Genomic DNA, 12,684 nt, shown 5'->3' on the forward strand with positions numbered 1-12,684 from the left:
CGCCGCTACCGCGGCAACGCCGCCCGCCCTCTCCCCGCCCTCTCCCTCAGCCCACTGGCCAGCCCGCAGGGAACGGACTGAGCCGCCGACCAATGAGGGCGCGGCAGGCAGGCTCGTGGCGCACGCAGCAGCCAATCCGCCGCCGGGGCCTTGCGGAGCAGGGCGGGCCCGGGTCCCCGCGTGCCCGCGGCTGCGGCTGCGCTGGGCGGGGCCGGCGGCCGCCCCGGCGGCTCCGAAGTGCCGGGAGCCCAGGCAGGGGGGCCGGGGGTCCCCGGGGGTCCCCGGGCTCTGTGGGGTTCCGGAGCACCGGCGGGATCCCGTCCTCAGGAATACACACCTGGGAGAAGCTGGGAATTCTCCCGCTCGGAGCTGGAGGAGGAGGGAGAAGCTGCGAGAGGCTGCGGGAAACACAACCCAGCTCTGTTTTCCTTCTGAGAGAGGAATTCTCAGAGAAACTGGTGATATCCCCAAGCGGATTCCTGAGATCGTGGCAAAGCCCGCGTGTTCAGAGAGCTGAGAGGGTCTCTTGCCCGGCTCCCAACCGCTGTGAATAACACGCCGTGACGCCCGTACCGTCCGTGGGGCCCGGCAGGGAGCAGCTGCCCTGGGACGAGGTGCGGAGCGGGAGGAGAAATCCCTGGTCGTGCTGGCTTTGCTCTGGGTATCGAGCCTTTAGTATCTATTGACGAGAAAACAAGAAAGCAGATGTTTGTCAGACTGGATAGAGTAATGCCACTGGAATCTGTCAGTCTGCAGGGAGCCTTTTTTTTTTTTTCTTTTTTTTTTTCCTAAAAGCAGAATTGTCATAGTAAAAGTATTGGCAGGCCGTGAGTCCCTCCTGCTCAGGGAGATGCGGAGTGTGCTTGACTTTCTGACATACGCTGGTAAATTGTACTTCTCGTAACACGCGCTGGGCCTGCTGCTCCTGCGGCACTTAAACAACTGGTGAAAATTGTCCTGGTTTCAGCAGCTGATGATCAGCCCCTCTCTTTGGGGCAAGACATGTAGCTGATCGAGAAAAACAAAAGGCTGCTTTTCTCCTCTCCCGCAGCCGCTCGTGGCATTAGGTGAAGTTTGTACAAAGCGTTAAAACAGTGATCTGAACTGTGTAAGTTATTCTTGATGCGCTAAATATTGGCTCACGCTTCAGGGACCAGTAACGCAGTTTTTCTTGCTCTTTGTCTCAAGGTCTGCTACGTTATGCTGCCGTCCAGTGCAAGACGTGCTCAGTTCCCTCGTGCGCAAGATAAAGTTCATTATTACGTAAAGCTGAAAGACTTAAGGGATCAGCTGAAAGGCATCGCACCAAACACAGAGGTGTAGTCTTAATTATCTAAGGGGAGCAAAATGATCTTTAAAACGCGTGGCTGTTTTTTCAAGTGTTCTCTGATAAAAGCCCTCTTTGATCGGTTTTGTTCTGAATGTTAATACCCGAGGTCTTCTCTTTCGGCAGAGGATGCTAAAAAGATGGCTGTCAAAGAAGAAAAATACGATCCGGGTTACGAAGCAGCGTATGGAGGAGCTTACTGTGACCGTGCACCATATGAAAGCGAACAGTGCCATTTCTCTTCAAATGGAACTGGTAAAGTTCGGTGCTTGGGGCGTTCAGCCTGTAAACCGTTACTCCTGGTTGAAAAACAGAGGAAAGCTGGAAACAGCCAATCTCTTTTTTTTGTAATTGTTTAGGGGTTGTTTGGGAAGGTTAGGGGGCTTTTTGCTAGTGGCGTCATCTGTATTTTTAGTTTTAGCGGTATCGGTTGCATTTTTTTTCACTGTATTTTGGTTTTGTTTGTTTGGTTTTTTGTTTGTTTGTTTGTTTTGGCAGCAATCGATCCACAGTACTGTGAAGGGTCATCCTTCGGTGAAGTTCCTAATGGACAATGGATGACCCGGTCCTTTGCAGACCACATTCCAGAGTTCGGTGCTGGTTTGACACGGGAAGAAGAGGGAAGTGGCGCCTAAGAGCCGAAGAAGCCTCACGTTTAGATTTATTGCTGTGACAGCCAAGAATTCCACACATCCCATAACCAAGAAGGGCGTGTTTGGGGAGGGGTGGATGGAAGTGGTTACCGGAACTGCTTGGTACTGAGTATTCCATCCCGTCATCGTCGTACCCCCTATATAAGAGGGTGATCACGAGATCCAAGCTCTCTTCGACCATGGCCAGCATCTAGAGAGGACCCCGTCTGTCTGCCTGAGATCTGGAAGGCCTCAGGCCCTGCATCCCGTTCCCGGTTTGCTGTGAAGTCCCGCCCGCGACTTGCGGGGGCCTGACCTGCAGCTGCTGGAGCCACGCCAGCTCCGCACACCCAGCTCTGCCGCTGCCGGAGTGACGCCAACTCCACATCCAGCGTTCGAGATTGCTTTTGTATCTTTTGTATTATTAGTAGCATTAGTAAAACCCTTTGAACCCTTCCAACTTGAAGTCTAAGTTTCTCTTCCTTCCCTTTTATCTTCCTTATCATCTTTTCCGATGTAAAGGAGGGGGCGGAGGGAGGGCGAAGAGGGTAACAGGGAGCGTCTGCTGCGGTTTATTGCGGCCTTGCCTTAAACCTTGACAGGCGTCCCTGCCGCTCCATCTCTTTCCCCCTTAAATTCCAAGGTAAGGAACTGGAATTCCTTATAACCGAACGGTGGTTCTTGAATTCCGTGGCATTTAAACTCTCGGTCATTTCTGTGTGATTAGCCTCTTTGCCTGGCCTTTGACCAGGAGACAAGCCCTTTGAACACGTGACATTGCAGGGAACGGAAAGACCACCTTCTCTCTAAAAACCGCGTACAGCTATGTTGTTTGCATCGGGTACAGTTAGAACAGGGCGAAGGAGGTTTGTGGTTTAGCAGCTGTTAACATTCGGTTCTCTTCAATCTCTAAGACCTTGGAGGGTGTTCTCTTTCCTCTTAGAAGGAAAAATCACTAAGTTAAACATAAGGGCAGCAGTTCCAAGACTAAGAAGTCAGCTGTAGAAAGTACAGCTCTTTTCTGAGGAGCTTGCTTAAACGAGACACATTTTTGGCCAATATTAGTGACTGAGAAAGAACCGAGATTCCGTGCTTGTGTCTGACCATCTTCTCTCCATCTTCTATCAGGAGGGAAGAGATGAAGTAAAAGCAATAAGCTGATCAAAACGTGAATGTTTTGGTGATCTTATGACAGTAGGTGCTTCACATACTTGAAAAACAGATAGATACAAACGGTATCTTGGCAACGCGCGCTGGCCAGAGATTCCTGTACCGGTGTGTTTCATCCTTTCCTCACAGGCAGCGACAGTTGTCAAGCATTGAGTGTAGCCAGTTAGCGTAGATTCTAATCCTGCTGTCACAGCTCTCACTGAGATCACACGCTGTCGACCCGGTGCGAGGCAGGCGTGGTGTTTACAGTTTTCTTCCCAAATCACGTGGCTTAATTCCGAGTGTCTTAAATCAAGAAAGCGTGCGTTACGATTCCCACGGTGTTTATGGGCGTCAGCCTAAAGCTGCTCAGTATATTGTCCAAAAGGAATAGGATTTGTCTTGTCTGTTACGTAAAGTGTGCCGTATCGTGTATTGCTGTTTACGTGGATGTTTTCATGCAGGTGCTCAAAGTGCCTCGCATCAGGGATTTGTTGCAATTCAATTTTATTTTTCAGCAAAACTCGACGTACGTAATGAGCGCTGCCGAGTATGCAGCACGGTAGGATATAACTACCGTAAGACAATCCCATTTGATTGGAAGGGAAAGGTCTCCTGAAGGGCGTCACCTACGAGGTTCTCTAGGTATCAAATAGAGCAAAGTGTACAATGACCATTTCGCTAAATATTGCAATTCTATGCGTTCTCCCTCAGAACCAGTGCTTTTTTCATTACGGCAACACCAAAGTTCTTAATCGGTCCTAAATCTACCCACGTTTCACAATAAAATCAGGAATCGGACTGCAGCGTCCTAGAACGTGCTTTTGCATCTTGCTGGCGGGGCTCTAAACACACAGTGGGGCGTGTAACACACAGAAACTCTGCCCAACAATCACCACGCAACAGAACACATTAAAATGCTGCCTAAGTTTTCTTTTTGAGCTGTTGAATGTGGGCCAGGCAGCTAAAGACAGCTTGGATGTATTAGGCTGGTGCAAAAGAAACGGCGGTTTTTGCATTGTCGAAATTCGCCATTTGATATCGGAAACATTCTTTAAAAAATGTGGCGATGTTATACGTCTGAACACGCTTTTCTCGCTTTCTGGGCTTTTTGCTACTCCTTTATTACTTGCCGTTTGTATTTATTTTAAGACTATGGAAATGACGTTAGAGAAAAAGGAAATTCGAGCCATTTTCTTATTCGAGTTTCAAATGGGTCTTAAAGCAGCGGAGACCACTCACAACGTCAGCAACCCATTTGGCCCAGGAACCGCTAACAAGCGTGCAGTGCCAGGGAGGGTTCGACGAGTTTCGCAAAGGAGACAAGAGGCTCGAAGATGAGGAGCGTAGCGCCCGGCCAGGGGAAGTTGGCGTCGACCCATAGAGAGCAACCGTCGAAGCCGATCCTCTGCCAACCACACAAGAAGTTGCCAAAGAACTCAACGTCTACCGTTCTACGGTCTTCCGGCACTTGAAGCAAACTGGAAAGGGGAAAAGGCTCGATAAGTGGGTGCCTCGTGAGCTGACCGAAAATCCAAAACATCATCGTTTTGAGGTGTCACCTTCTCTTCTTCTGCACAACAATCTGTTTCTTATCGGATTGCGACACGTGACGAAAAGCGGGCTGTATGCGACATCTGGCAATGAATGTCTCAGCGGCTGGACCGAGAAGAACCTCCAAAGCACTTCCCAAAGCCAAACTTGCACCAAAAAAAGGTCACGGTCACTGTTTGGTGGTCTGCTGCCAGTCCGAGCCACTGTGGCTTTCTGAATCCTGGCAAAGCCGTGACATCCCACAAGGGTGCTCGGCAAACGGATGAGACGCACCGAAATCTGCAACACCTTCAGCCGGCATCCGCCAACAGAAAGGGCCCCGTTCTTCTCCGTGACAATGCGCGACCGCACATCGCACGTCCAGGGCTTCGCAGGGTGACCGCCTCGGGCTACCAATGTTGCCACATGTGCCGTATTCGCCTGAGCTCTCGCCAGCCGCCTGCCACTTCTTCAAGCACCTCGGCAACTTTTTGCGGGAAAAACCCTTCCACAAGCAGCAGGATGCAGAACACACCTTGCAGGAGCCGGTTCAATGCCGAAGCAGGGATTTTTACTCTGCGGGAATACGCAAAGTTGCTCCTCGTTGGCCAAACGGTGTTGGTTGTAACGGTTCCTATTGTGATGAATAAAGATGTGCTGGAGCCTAGTTGTAATGGTTGAAAACGCACGGCCCAACACCGCACTTACGTTAGTACCAACTGCCTGGCAGCCGGAAGCCCGGCAGGACCGTCTCCCGCGCTGAGGTCTGTCTGCCGAGGCACTGGCATCGCTCCCCTGAGGCTCAGGCCTTGGAAAAGGAGGGCCCGCCAGACAGTTTCCCAAGTGCAGGGAAGTGCCGGAGCGGCGATCAGCTCGAGAAGGGGAGGAGACTTTGGAAAGAAGAGATGGCAAGGGGGCATCTGTGGATGGAACAGAAGAAGAGAGGGAAGAACGTGATCTGGCCCGAGGCCTCGAACTGCACGAGCGTTCCCGCCTGGGATGACATTGCTCGTGAAATCCCCTGACTAAAGCCTGCGCCCAACTGTCATTGCTCCTCCTTCCCGTGTGATGGCTGCCATGTGGTCCAGAACGTTAGAAGTTCTTTTGGGGGGGCTTTCTTGACCTTCCCGTGTGCTCGGTCTTGATGGGAACACGATGGTAGCTGGGGCTAAGGGGAGGAAGCGGGTGACAGGGTGCAGAGTGTCCCGTGTTGGAGTGTGGTCTTCGCCTTTTCACAAGAGGCTAAGAAAAAGCAAGCCCTTTGGTGTCTTACCGAAAAGCCCGGGCCGGCCTGTGCCGTGGTCCTGCCCCCTGCCCTGTAGCCCTGGCCTTCCGTTCTAGCCCTTTCCCCATAGCCCTGCAGGCCCCGCGGCCCCAACCCTGCGGCCAAGCCCTGCCCCGTGGCCCTGCTGTCAAGCCCCGTCCTGTGGCCACGGCCAGTGCAGCCACTCCTGCCCTGTGGCTCCGTGCCCGGCCGGGCCCCGGCCCTTCGACCACGCCCCCAGCGCCCCGAGGCCCTGCGACCACGCCCCCTGCCGGGCCATGCGACCACGCCCCCTGCCGGGCCATGCGACCACGCCCCCTGCCGAGGCGAGGCCCCGCCCCCACGACCCCTGCCGAGGCGAGGCCCCGCCCCCGGCCCGTGACCACGCCCCACCGGCCCGAGGCTCTGCCCTCTGTGCTGTTCTGGATCTCCAAGCATTGCATTGCATTGCATTGCATTGCATTGCATTGCATTGCATTGCATTGCATTGCATTGCATTGCATTGCATTGCATTGCATTGCATTGCATTGCATTCCTTTTGAAATTGGGAAATAAAACTTATGTGCAACGGCATTTGGCAAATGATACCTTTGCTCTTTTTAAACATTGGTGTATTTTTCCAAAATGGTAATACAACTGTTTAATGCGAGTTGGATTGTTCTTGCTTCTTCTGAATGAATTGGTACTGAGTTCTACATTTTCATTAAGCCTTGGTTTCATATGGCAGTGGTAACCATCTTGCATTATTCACCAGTGAGCTCACTTAGTTATCTAGTAACAGTCTAGTTTAGTAGATCACGTCTGTATTAACACTTTTCCTTCTTACATTTCCCTGTAAAAACAGATGTTGGTGAATATAGACTGCATCAATCTCTGCATTCTCCAACATATTTTTAGTACAATTTCACTTTTGTTGCATTTCTGTGAAAAATTTTACGAATGTCCATTTTATAACTTGATTTGACACGTTAATTTTCCATGCTTCCTTCTTAAAACTGCAGTATTTGTCAGTGTCCCCAGTGAAACTTTACGTTTACAGGGACAGTACTACTCAGAAGTATTTGTACTGTCATATGTTTTTTAAGATGAGGACTAGATTCACATTGTGAATGGTCTCTCACATTAGAAAGCATTTTTGAGTGATATTTCCCTTACTATTGTTCCCATCGGTTTCCTGGTTTGTCTTTCCCACTGCAACTGATGAGGGTAAAGGATTGCTCCAGGAAGGGAGTATTGTGAGTATTGTTAAATACATTTTCATATTCAAATGGATTTTTTTAATGTCTTCTTTTACATAAACAGTGCTCATTTGAACAACAAATAGAAAACAAATGTGGGAATTGGCCTGTTGGGATTCAGTGGATAGTATAGCCTGCTCGGGGGCTGAGGGGAGGAACTTAAGCTATAGGCAAGTCCAGTCTCAAAAATACAGGTGTCCTAAAATAGGTCGGTTTTCAAAACAATTGGAGCAATTTCAGAACAGCTGTGGAAAAACATCACCTCTGCCCATGTGTGTTTTTACAATGAAGTATTATGTTGTCAAGATCTCTTTTATACAGAGATAAAGGTCTGATGGCGATCACAGAGACATGGTGGGACAGCTCACATGACTGGAATGTGGTCATGGATGGCTGTGTCCTTTTCAGGAAAGACAGGCCAGCCAGGCGTGGTGGTGGAGTTGCTCTTTACGTGAGAGAGCAACTACAATGTACTGAGTACTGTTCAGGGCCGGATGAGGAGCGAGTTGAGAGTCTGTGGGTGAGAATTAAAGGGCAGGCTGGCAGGGGTGACACTGTTGTGGGTGTCTATTACAGGCCACCAGATCAGAGTGAGGATGTTGATGAGGCCTTCTACGGGCAGCTGAGCGTGGCCTCACAGTCACAGGCTCTGGTTGTCATGGGGGATTTTAACTTCCCTGATGTTTGCTGGAAGGACTACTCAGCCAGCCAGCCTCAGTCTAGGAGGTTCCTCCAGTGCATTGACGATAACTTTCTGATGCAAATGGTGGAGGAGCCGACTAGGAGAGGAGCACTGGTGGATCTCATCCTCTCTAACAAGGAGGGTCTAGTTGAAGCAGTAAAGGTGGAGGGCTGCCTTGGTTGGTGACCATGAAATGGTGGGGTTCAGGATCTCATGTGGCAGCAACAGAATAGCAAGCAGAATTGCAACCCTGGACTTCAGCAGGGCAAACTGTGGCCTTTTCAAACAACTGCTAGGGGAAATCCCGCGGGCAAGGCTGCTTGAAGGCAAAGGGCCCAAGATAGTTGGTTAACATTCAGGGACTGCTTCTACCAAGCTCAAGATCAGAGCATCCCGACGCGCAGGAAGTCAAGGAGGGGAGCCAGGAGACCTGCGTGGTTAAACGGGGAACTGCTGGGTAAGCTCAAGTGGAAGAGGAGAGTTTACAGATCATGGAAGGAGGGGCTGGCCACTTGGGAAGAATATAAGGCTGTTGTCAGAGGATGTAGGGAGGCAACTAGGAAAGCTAAGGCCTCCTTAGAGTTAAACCTGGTGAGAGGGGTCAAGGACAACAGAAAGAGCTTCTTCAAATACATGGCGGATAAAACTAACACCAGAGGCAATGTAGGCCCACTGATGAATGGGGTGGGTGCCCTGGTGAGAGAAGATACAGAGAAGGCAGAGTTACTGAATGCCTTCTTTTTCTCTGTCTACTCTTTCGAGGCTGTCCTGAGGAGCCCCGTACCCCTGAGGCCCCAGAGGAAGGCAGGGCAATGGAGGAGTTTGCCTTAGTTGATGGGAATTGAGTTAGGGAGCAATTAAGCAATCTGGACATCCATAAATCCATGGGTCCAGATAGGATGCACCCGCAGGTGCTGAGGGAGCTGGCTGAGGTCATTGCTGGACCACTCTCCATCATCTTTGCCAAGTCTTGGGAAATCGGAGAGGTGCCTGAGGACTGGAGGAAAGCAAATGTCACTCCAGTCTTCAAAAAGGGCAAGAAGGAGGACCCGGGTAACTATAGACCAGTCAGCCTCACCTCCATCCCTGGAAAAGTGATGGAACAACTTATGCTTGGTGCCATCTCAAGGCATATCAAGGATAAGAGGGTCATCAGGGACAGTCAACATGGCTTCACCAAGGGGAAGTCGTGCTTGACCAACCTTATAGCCTTTTATGAGGACATAATGAGGTGGATAGATGATGGCAGAGCGGTGGATGTGGTCTGCCTTGACTTCAGTAAAGCATTTGACACAGTCTCCTGCAGCATCCTTGTTGCTGAGTTTTTACAGGACTTGGGTCATCCGAGTGTGAACAACCCAGTGTTTCAAAAATAATCATTGTGTACTGTAAGCCAGGCGTGTAGGAAACAGCAGGAGGAGAGAAACTCGCTCATGCAGGTGCAGGGAGGAAAGAACCCAGTTCTCTATAATTGCAATCATGTAACTGCAAGTCACATCCTGAACCATTTGCTTCTGCCAAATGGAAGACCTCTACTGCTTGCTTTTGCCAAATAGATAAGATTCTGCTTTCTCGTGACTGATAATAACTGATTAATGCTGTTTTCTGTTTTCTTGTTCAAATAGAAAAATAGATGTATCATGTAACCTTGTAAGTTGTAACCTAAAAATAGTATGTAGAAGTATAAATACTTCTGTGTGACTAACAATAAATGGCTCATGATGATTGTACTGGTCGTGTCGTGAAGTCCATAGAACCCTCGCGTCACATCCTCACAGCTAAATTGAGGAAGTGTGGACTGGATGATCGGGTAGTGAGGTGGACTGTGAACTGGCTGAAGGAAAGAAGCCAGAGAATCGTGGTCAATGGGGCAGAGTCTGGTTGGAGGCCTGTATCTAGTGGAGTGCCTCAAGGGTCAGTTCTGGGACCAATACTGTTCAATATATTCATCAATGACTTGGATGAGGGAATTGAGTGCACTGTCAGCAAGTTTGCTGATGACACCAATCTGGGAGGAGTGGCTGACAAGCCAGAGGGCTGTGCTGCCATCCAGCGAGACCTGGACAGGCTGGAGAGTTGGGCAGGGAAAAATTTAATTAAATATAACAAGGAAAAGTGCAGAGTCCTGCATCTGGGTAGGAACAAGCCCAGGTTCCAGTATAGGTTGGGGAATGACCTATTAGAGAGCAGTGTAGGGGAAAGGGACCTGGGGGTCCTGGTGGACAGCAGGATGACCATGAGCCAGCACTGTGCCCTTGTGGCCAAGAAGGCCAATGGCATCCTGGGGTGTATTAGAAGGGGGGTGGTTAGTAGGTCGAGAGAGGTTCTCCTTCCCCTCTACTCTGCCCTGGTGAGACCTCATCTGGAATATTGTGTCCAGTTCTGGGCCCCTCAGTTCAAGAAGGACAGGGAACTGCTGGAGAGAGTCCAGCGCAGAGCCACAAAGATGATGAAGGGAGTGGAGCATCTCCCTTATGAGGAAAGGCTGAGGGAGCTGGGTGTCTTTAGCTTGGAGAAGAGGAGACTGAGGGGTGACCTCGTTAGTGCTTATAAATATGTAAAGGATGAGTGTCATGAAGATGGAGTCAGGCTCTTCTTGGTGACAACCAATGGTAAGACAAGGGGTAATGGGTTCAAAATGGAACACGAGAGGTTCCACTTAAATTTGAGAAGAAACTTCTTCATGGTGAGGGTGACAGAGCACTGGAACAGATTGCCCAGGGAGGTTGTGGATTCTCCTTCTCTGGAGACATTCAAAACCTGCCTGAACGCCTTCCTGTGTAACCTCATCTGGGTGTTCCTGCTCCGGCGGGGGGATTGGACTAGATGATCTTTCAAGGTTCCTTCCAATCCCTAACATTCTGTGATTCTGTGATTCTGTGAAAGGTGACAAAGAACTGGGTGCATAGGCTTTGCAGTTGTCACCTATTGCAGGCAATAAACAGGTCAAGGCTGTGGCTTTTGGCTATGTTACTGTGAGTGCTGTTTCTGTAACATTTTGTTCTTGAATACAGCTTTCTTCCCACAATTATAACAATGACTACCAGTATGTTTTTCAAATATGCTGGTGAATTTGGGTCAAAGGTGAGAAATGCCGTCTTCTATATCAGTTGACTTTGTCCCGAGTGAGTTTAGGTACTGTCTATAACACAAACCACTAATGGATCTTGAACAAACCTGCTTCACTGAACTGCAAAATAAGTTGTCTGGCTGGAAACCTGAGAAAAAAGTTAATATACTTGTCTTTCGAGACAAATGAGGTATGAGAGAGGTCAACAAATGGCTCTGCAAACCAAAGGCAAAAGCAATCTTCTGTGGTGATCTACTGGAATTGTTCAGAATGACTGAGATAATGTTTCTAGAGGTTAAACTACCTAAATGGAGGTTACTAGCTATTTCATTATTATGAAAGAGGTTGCTCTTAAGTTGCCTTGAAACTTATTACAGGGCAAGAAAGCTTGAAGGTCAAATATTTTCAAGTGTTTTTTACTTCGTAGTGAAATGTTATCTAGGAAGTTTCCATAATACTTGATGAGTTCTGATGAAGAAATTGGAAGTAGCATTTTTCTCCGGACTAATAAAAATAAATTAGTATCTTGCAAAAAGATATGTAATAGTCTGCTTTATACCTTGTTTTAGAAGTGATAGTTTGCCATTCCTCTACGCTTTACCACCTCCAGTAGTGCAACCACTCATTGTATGCACTTGGGGCATCTAGGTCACATGGGAAGTGTATTCTTACAGCAAATTCAATCCTAATTCCTATGTGTAAGCTGATGAGGCGGCTATTTATGTCTAGGTGGAAGTACATGTCTCGGGCAGGTAAGGTGCTGCTGCTCAAACTGTAGGAATTAGTTGACTGAGCCTCCTTTCTAGGAACATTTTTCAAGAGAACAACTAAATGTTGTTCATTTGGAGCAACCTACAGAAGGGCTTATGTTATGTTGTGCTACTTGCCACTGTACTGGTGTTGGTAATAAAGTACACCAGGTAATGTGGTACAAAATCCAAGGCAAGAGAGGGTTTAGTCCTAACTGGACAACTAGTGAATAATTCCTGAAATGCAAAGTATCGCTTCAAGTTTCTCTTGGTGCAGCAGCAAGATATGCTGTAGAGCAAATGGCTCGTAAGAATTTTTCTTCTTCCTTGGGTGTTCTTTTGGAGCCCCTCGGTTCTGTTGTGTTTTCTATTTACAAAGCATCCCTACACATCCTTAAAGTAAAGCAAGTTACATTGTACTGAAGCGTTACAGCAAGAAAGACAGTTGAGTTTCTGAGGAAAAGTGAGATTGCCATCTCTTCTACATGGTTTGGAGCAATTCATAGTGATGAGAGAGTGACACAGACTGCTCTGGCTGCCACCAGTCATCCTTGAATATGGTATCCATGCATCAGCTGTCGTATTTTGCCACCTTAAATTGAAAGGCCACTAAAATGTTTGACTGGGTGACCTCCTGAGGTTACACCTGACCTAAATTCCCCTATGAGCATATGATTGTTGCTGCCTGACACAGTAATGACAGAAGTGAAACATTTGCTCTCCATCAGCTGCTGCTTACCTGCCAGTCAGTGTTCATGAATTTTACACCTCAAACTAAAATACCCAAGTTCTTACTTGCACTTGGATAATGACAGCTGTTTTGAAGTCTTAAGCTTAAATAAATGTATATGTATAAGATATTGTATGTGACTGTAAAGACTCTACATTAAATTACCCTTAAACCGTAGTTTGCGAGTAGATAGGCTATGAAAAAGACTTGTATTTCAGTGTGTTTGAAAATATACCGTGCGTGTTTTCAGGTACTTGTGTGCACAGAAAAACCGACAGCAGGCTGTGTGGACCTTTGGGATTCTTCAACA

General features: G+C 48.5%; 1 long non-coding RNA gene across 1 annotated transcript; it reads left to right on the forward strand.

Moving 5' to 3' along the window:
• Positions 1-231: 231 nt before the first annotated feature.
• LOC135987594 (uncharacterized) lies at positions 232-2,419 on the forward strand. The gene is made up of 4 exons (XR_010606029.1): positions 232-661; positions 1,189-1,317; positions 1,454-1,582; positions 1,826-2,419. It is a non-coding gene; the product is annotated as an uncharacterized LOC135987594 (long non-coding RNA).
• The last annotated feature ends 10,265 nt before the right edge of the window (positions 2,420-12,684 follow it).

The sequence above is a fragment of the Caloenas nicobarica genome, chromosome 3, assembly GCF_036013445.1.
Source record: "Caloenas nicobarica isolate bCalNic1 chromosome 3, bCalNic1.hap1, whole genome shotgun sequence".
NCBI classification, from domain to species: domain Eukaryota; kingdom Metazoa; phylum Chordata; class Aves; order Columbiformes; family Columbidae; genus Caloenas; species Caloenas nicobarica.